The sequence below is a fragment of the Nothoprocta perdicaria genome, unplaced genomic scaffold (genome assembly GCF_003342845.1).
Source record: "Nothoprocta perdicaria isolate Ctin4 unplaced genomic scaffold, notPer1 scaffold_8, whole genome shotgun sequence".
Classification (NCBI taxonomy): Eukaryota; Metazoa; Chordata; class Aves; order Tinamiformes; family Tinamidae; genus Nothoprocta; species Nothoprocta perdicaria.
This window is the reverse complement of record NW_020456087.1, coordinates 4,582,215-4,590,793: the sequence shown is the minus strand read 5'-3', so window position 1 is coordinate 4,590,793 and position 8,579 is coordinate 4,582,215.

The window sequence follows — 8,579 nt, the reverse complement described above, 5'->3', positions numbered from 1 at the left end:
GAAAGTAAAGATCCAGAAGGAAATGGGCACTAGCAGTGACCAAGTTCGAAACTCATCCCTCCCCAGAGAAAATTAGAGGAGGGCAAGGAAGACAAGCTTTGGAAAAGTAGAATGTTTGTGCTTTTCTTTCCAGCAGACTGCATTAAATATTCAGCAAAAGGCAGGGATCAGTTTACATTACTCTTCTTGTTTCTCGTGTATCGGCTGACAGGTGCTGTAAACATACATAGACAAACATGGTCCTATTCTTGCTATGCTCCAATAACGGGGGGCAGAAATACTTTTTTTCCTACAGCAACAACATTTTGATGCTTGCAGGCGTAATTCATTAAGGTCGGGGTGCCATTCATTTGTAGAATCAAACCACTTTCTCCTAATGGAGAATACAATATCTAATTCTTCAGGGCAGTAGGAAGATATTCTGCAGTTAATTTCAAAGCAGAGTTGTTCGGTCTCATGTGGAACTTTGTGCATAATATTTCAGTGAAACTGCTCCCCACTATTTACTAGCAACACAAAAATCATATAAACGTATCAGTCAACCTCTAGGTTTTACACCTTGAAAAGAAGCACAGRCCAGTGTGAAACAATTGACCTTGGCTAAGAGATGGGAACTAGTATTTAAAACATTCACTCATTCATGTTTAAGAGATGTCATGGTAAATAAATTATGACTGTTTACACTTAGTCCTAAGTGTCTTCTTTTTCCACACTATAGGCAGTTATTTGGCTGAGATGGTATCATTCACTGATCTAATCACATTGTACCTTTTTTCTCACTGGAATTGTACTTTTGGCTGTCACTTGCTCTTTTGAACAAAGGTTTATGTTATTTAAAGATATCATAATAGCATATCTTTTTTCTTTTTACTAAATTGATATTTGAATCAATAACGATAAGGGCAATCTTCTCTTTGTACCTAGAAAAATGTACCATCTGCATTTGGCTTCTGATATTCTGCTGTGAGCAAAATTTAAGCATAAGGAAGTGTTTAATACTACCCTTAAGTTAAACTGCAATTCTAAGTATTTTATAATCTTCACAACAGTCAGAGCCAGTAAAATCGACCCTGTATATTTTTATTTCATCTCTGTTGGATCATATGATATTTAATAATTGGTTCTGGCACCTCGTTGCAAATTATTATAACTTTGAGATTCAACAGTTTTATCGAACATATGGACAGCACAGTCTCAGAACATATATATTATACAGACTATCAAGGGGACCTTCTGTCATGTTTTGCTGAGCTTTAAGGGGTCAGGTAAATTTTGTTGGGCAGACTTGTGCTTTAATTTTCCATTCTTTGTTTTGTGTTTATTTTAGTGGGTTACGKTTTTTTTCTGTGTTAAAATTACATTTCTATAAAGACTGACTACATCCACAATTGTATTTTCTGATATCRACATGTATACTACTACGTCAGGCTTCTAAGCATTCTTAAAAAACAGCATCTGGAATGGGCAGGATAGCTAGTCTTTAATTCTTAGTGCGTGACTTTCCCATCACATGGTACCATATTGTATCAGTGTTTGTTTCAGTTAACACTACATAAAGTTGCCAAAAGCAGAAGACCCTCATCAAATCAATGAAAATGAGCACACTCAAGACAGCTCATTATTAATAGTGTTCCTGGTGGAAATTTGATAACAAAATTCAATTGACCATTCAAGAAACATATATGCTTGGCATATATAACTATATTTGCAAAATAACACACCTTGCAACACAGTTCCTTAAAGTAATGTTGCTTTGGTGCTGCTCTTGCTTCTACATCCATACCTAATGGCAATTTCATCTGTGAGCCCTTATCATCTGCTGCATGAAACTATGCATGAATAAAAGCACATACACAAATCTCCCATAAATTTCAGCAGAAAATGTGTGTGTGAAAGAAGTAAGACTCAGCCATTATGTAGATTATATGCAAATAATTGCATAATAGTTTGTACTGCAAAATAAATAGAGATAGCTTGCTGCTGTATGTGCATATCTTAAAATACAAAGCCAGTTTAGCAAACCTTCTTAACTGTCTATGAAAACAGGTCACCACTGTATCATGACATTTTCTCTTCCATTGCCTTTATCAAGCTTATGAAGATGAAGAATTGCAAGAATAACCAATTCCTATCCTTTTTTAAATGCTGGCTTTTACTATGCCAGAATGCACTTTTATTTACATATTTTAAAAATCCTTCTCCAAAACCTCATTCCTAGAGATCTATATATAGGAGACACTAAAATAAAACTTCTCATGATCTTTCTACCTCTTCCTTTTAATTGACGCATATTCACTTGACATTCCTAGCTAAGGTTGGGAAATATTAGTTAGAATAGTCATCCCCGAAAGTAAATTAGTTGAATTTGCTAATGAATTTGAATAACAAGTAAAAGACATATGACTACCTTATTGTTTGCAAAGAATATGTAAAAATACTTAAATGTACTAGGGCCCAGAATGACTGTACCTTAGAGAGTAAAGCTCCTTTCAGACCAGGAGCTGTTTTCGATAGCTTGCCTGGCATAATTTGAACCAGTAGGTGGAGTGCTTGCTAATAATAATTGCATATACAGATCTGGTTAGTATGCACTAAGAGCAAGACACTTCTCATATTTAAAACAGCTAAAATCATATTTGTTTTCAGCTTCTTGTATTGGTATAGCTAGCTGGAAATAGTACTAAAAGGGCAGAATTACAATATGTATATAATTTATATATATATAAAATATGTAAATATGTATAGCCCTGTAGCTACCTTTCAGAACACAGAAGCAAACAAAATTTGGTAAAGTCAAACAACATTAGAAGAGGCCTTTTGTAAAAATATTAAGCAGATCACGGCAGCTGGAAAGCTAGTCTGTTTTGTTTTATTTTTTGTTAAATCAAGATACTGTTAAGGCTCATTTTTTTAATTCTGAAGCTATATCTTCCATRGAACAGTTTCACTGAAATCTATGGAATTACAAATGTATTGGGCTATCAATATAATCTAGAGCTAGTTCTATAACAGAATRTGTAAGGGCAGTTTAAATGCACTTAACTGCCACCTTAAGAACTTTAGTTTTTCAAATCTCCATTATGGAGCAGCCTAAAATGTATATGTCAAAGATTTTGGCAGCAAAGCTCCCCAGAAGTCTGTCGTTTTGAGCACATGTTGAAAAAATAACCCTTGATAGCGCTGAATAGCAAGGACAATCTAGGTTTCTTTCCTCGCGTATGTGTAACTTAACCTTTAGATAACAGAATAATACCTATTTTATTTTCACTTTTRTTTTTTTCTACCAATTCAAGGACTAGTATATCTGCAATAGAAAAATTCCAAAAGAATATGATAATGTATCCCCAAAACATGTGTAATGATACAAAACCCACAAAAACAACAAAAGACCCTTTAATATATACTGGTAAATTATTTGAACTCAACTGCCCTGAGAACTGAACTCAAGTGCCTTTTATATGCATGAATGTTCTAACATCTTAAATACTCAGGTGGATGTTTTAAAACTTTCAATGATCATTTTTGAAAGAAGAGTTTGGTCCCCTTTTTAATTAAAGGTTTGAAGGTTTTTAATTAAAGGATTGAAATATCTAACAGTAGGATATGGTATAACTGTGATCTTGAGGGGAGGATATTACTCCCAAGGTTGCCCTGTCTGAGACTGCAAAGTCCCAGAGAAAGTCAGTATTTGAAAAGCAATTCCTCTTTCCAGTTTCCCTGTTTTCTATAAAGGCACTTTAGGTACCTTTTCTGCTCAGCACAAGAGCTATGATGTATCTCATGCTTAAGTTCAGAGCACTAGTGGTGTGTAGAAGGAAATCATTCTTTTGTGAATCCAGGAACAGATCCAAAATAAGCAAGTTCTTAAGTGGAGAAGATATCTTCACTTTTTTAAGAGCCTGTAGTTGAAATTGATTACTCATTCTTACCTCTGCAAGGTTCCTCCTACTTTCTGTCAATGTTCCTGAGACTCAACCATACCTATCTAATGCCCATCACTCATTTTTGGTAAGGATGAGAAGTGCTTCATCTGCCAAAACTGAAAGAGGGTGCCATGATCAGGCTTCCCTTCTCACATTGAAGGAGGAATGCCTGAGAGTTACTCAAATGCTAATCCTCRAAGTCTTGTAACACACCCCAAAACCTAAGATGCTCACAAAATACATTGCACTTGCTACAGCCTTCTACAAGATAACTGAAAATAGTGTCCTACTTTTATGTAATTGTCTTTGCCATGAAATACCATCAACTGTTTGCTTTTCTTTCACTGCTTGAGGAAGACTAATCCTACCTATCCTTTTTTTTTAATTATGAAATTACCCTAATTACCATCTTGCAGGTTACTCTGAGTGTAACACAGTCCCTTTTCATCCTTTCCACTGAGGCTTTGAGAAGAGAGGACCATAACAGAATATGTCTCTACACAAGCTGTTGGAGTATTTACTTAAGAGAAGCATGTGAGCTGTAATCCCCTGATTCAAGTTCTGTTTATGTATTTCAAGTTAAATCAAAACAATTACAGAAACAACTACAGCTTATTTGTATTTACATTAAGCCTGGGAATTGTTAGAACTGCAAAGCAAAAACACCAACAGAAAACACAAAGAACTTCAAATAGTAGCAGTACAGTTTTAAACTCTGAATTTCTTTATGGTTTTACATAAATGATACACACTGTGATGAGTCTATGTCTGGAATAAAGAAAATGTGTTTAATGTGTTAACCTTACATGTAAAGAAACGGACTGAAGTTTTCAATTTACTTAGAGAACTTTCATTCAATTTATTTTTGCAGACCTTGTAAATAAGGAAACTCGTTTGTCCAAAATTCATTCTCAGTTTTGCATAGATATCTTTCACATGCCTTCACATTAATGCAGAATTAATATTAGTGGATATTTTAGACTAAAATAAAACAGCGTATAGTATCACTAAGCAATAAATTTTATGTTTTGTACCAAATAGATATTTCTCAAAGAACTGGGTGAGCAAATCTTGAGATTGTCTCAGCATCAGCCATTTCCTGAGTTCTACTTTTTGCACAGATGACTCACCCAAGCCCACACCACTGGTTTTACTGGGCCTATTACCTTATAAAATGAGAATTTACCAGTTTCACCATATGCAGGATATGCTGTAGATACTGATGTAGAAATAAGATTTCAGTCCCAGTCTTTCAAAGACAGCTATGTGAGAATGCATCTCTCCAGACTAAATACATAACTTSAAATTACACTTTTTGCAACACTGGCACCTCGTAGTGAAAGGTACACTAAGACAAACACTTTATATAATAGTATGAAGTTCACTTCCATTTCATTATCATTTGATTAGACTTTGTACCATGAAACATTTTTGTGCAAACTTAATTATTCTTTAAACATTCATATACATATAATAATACTTCATATTTTATGCCATATGCATATTTTGTGAATTTCAAACCATCGCATATATTTTCCATTCTGCATTTGCATGTTTATATATTTTAACCTCTTTACTGCTAATTGAGAGAGTGATCAAATAAACTCAGAACAGCCTCTCAGCTTTCTAGGATAATACTGGCTGTATGTGGATTTTTTAGGACATGACTTCTAGTCTAATATATCAGGAGTGCTTCATATCCCAAAACTTAGTTTCTAATTTTCTTACCAGCTGAGACAAAATTCATTCAGAAAAAAAAAGGCATATTTGTTCAAACATAYGTAATGAAATATTTATTTTTCTCTCTTGCCTATTCTTAAAGATTACAGAATGATAGGCCCATTTCTTTATCTAAAATCTAGATGACGTATTATGCAAAACTGAAAGAACAAATATAGGTAACTGATAAGCAAAGGTACATATTATTTTCTCAAAGGTTTCTAGGGTGTGTACATTAGAAGAGGCGGTATCATTGGAAGAAGCCTACCTTGGCTTACACCCGTAAGAGAGTGTGACTGTCATAAAGCTTCCATTGCAATTTGGTTTCAACTCTTCATCCCATCTCCAGCCTAGAAACACCAAGGAAGTCAGAAGGATTGGCATTTGGTTATCCTATACAACAGTCATTATTCCATTTTAAAAGAAGTTGTGCATCTTGCACGGGTGTGTATTTGTGCAAGAGGGCAGGTTAATCAACAAACTAATCAGTTATGAGTCTGTTACCCCTTCCCCTCGCCTGTGCCCACGCTCAGCTCCCTGTGTTCAGCTGCATGTTGGATTCCCCCAGTGCTGCTCTCCATGAATCATGATAAGATGATGACTCTCACACTACTGGAGTTTCTGCCTTTGGAACAAATGGCTGTGCACCATGAGTTCTCCACATTGATCATGTAACAGATAAAAGTAATTTTGTTTTTCCTATGATTTCAAAAAAAAAAAAAAAAAAAAAAAAAAAAAAANAAAAAAAAAAAAGAAAAAGGATCATTCTTACAGATTCCTTCCTAAAAATTTACTCATCTCATTTACTCAATGAAATGATATTAATAATAAAGCAACAAATCTCAATTATTGTTCAAATAATAGGCACCATAATGAGTATCTTAGATCTTGCTAAAGTTATAGTCTTGTGCCCTAAGCACAATGGTTAGGAACAGAGGAAGCTTTGGTGTGGCTGGATCTCTCATTGCCATGACAGTTTTTAGCTTTAGCTCAATGTAAAAGTCAACAATATATGCACCTGAGAGACTTTGCTGCTTTTACTTGTTCCTCAGTCCTCTACCTCCCCCCCCCAATATTTATCTCTTTTTATTCTGCATGTGTCATTGCTTATGTACACACTTAACATATTTTTATTCCTCTCATTGGAAAAAAAATATTCGGAGTTCACTTGCTTTTTTGTCAGTTGTCATTCATTTTACCTTGTTTTGCTTGCTTCAGTATGTTACTTCCCCTTATATTGTGAACTATGTCATCTGTGCCAATGTACATCCCTTGATAGGGAGTATGCAGTAGACTTTACTGAGAAAGAGAAAAGAGAAGTGTTAGCCACTGCTCTCACCAAGATTATATTCTCTCTTAATAGAAGCTGTTGATAGATCCTGCGAGGCTACAACACTTAGGGTGTTGACTTGTAGAATGAAATCCTCTACACACAAGCACAGCAAAATATTTTGGTGAAAAGTAATTATCAGAAATAGTGACACGAGTAAATTAGTTAACTACATTTCAGCAGGAAGCTTGAGTTACCCCTGCCCGTTCTTGTTCCAGACCCATCTAAAATCAGCAGTTCAGCTTAATGATGTCACAACATTTGCCAGGCTGTGGGCACTGAAGAGAAGACGTGAAAATACTCCCACTGAATCAGATCCCCTCCTCTCACTAAGCACAGTTAAACAGCCCATCTGTCTCGCTCACATTGGAACTGTTATCTTTGAAACATCATTCTATTATTACCACAGTGGTTGTAAAAAACTGCCCTTAATTTTAGACATCTTACAGGCAAGTTTTTAAATTCTCTAGATACTGTTAACCCAAATCTTAATCATTGACACTGAGTGATGTGAGGAAGCCCCTCTCAAGCAGACTATGGCTCAAGCGCTGTACATCACCATTCACTTACCTAAGGGTAACCTTTYGGAAAACAGAGATATCCTAGATTAAAAAAAAAATTCACAACAAAGAATCTGACCCCTCCCTAATCACTAATATTTTTCAAAGTGTGAATTGAAGAGGACTGAGAGACAGATGGGTCTGGATGATCAAGTTACCTGTTATAGCGGCACATCTGCCAGGGCAGTCAATCACTGTGATGTCTCTGACAGGTCGATGGAGCCTGTGCAGGGAAGGCTAATGCAGAGAGGAACAGAGCAAGGGCTGCCCTCCTGCCTGTCTCTTGGGTTCGACTGGTCTGAAAGCTGTACTTGAATTTGCTCTATTTAAAAAAAAAAAAAATTGTAGCACACAGACTCAAGGATTTTGGTCCCAGTGAAAAAAAAAGCTAGTGCACTGAGCAAGGATAATTGCAACATAGCTCTATTTTTGATTTTGTGTGGGTCTTTTTTTCAGGAATCAATCAAGAATGGAAAAAAATACAGATTAATATAAATATATTTTGGCAAAATCATTTCACAACAAAGATGATGATAAATATGAATCACTGCAATAGAAAGAAAGGTTAAGACTGTCAAGTAACAAAACTAAATGAACTGTGGCACTGGAACAGTTTATTTTTTCTGAATCTATGATTACATTAATTTGCATTAACCATGATGTCTTTCTTCTGTGTTTTCCAGCATATTTATTTTCAGAGCTGCTGCTCTGTATGCTAAGGTTAATTGTCCTGTAAAAAGCTTACACTAGGAAATACTGAGCACCAGGAAGGTTTTTCACAGTTACAAACAACTTCTAGATTTTTGTTACATACTGCACATCTGTTAAAATGAGTCGAGTGCTAATTGGATTGCTATTTTACTACATTTGCACCAATGTGAATCTCTTCTGTCTAGGACAATACAGCTCAGAATCAACTGACACTTAAAAAAAAAAAAAAAAAGTATAAAAGCAAGGCCAAAGTAAATGGTCCAGGATACAGCAAAAAGTCTTATAAGGTCTAAAGGCTTGGCCATTAAAAAGAAAGGCTGTTTGATTTTATTCAGT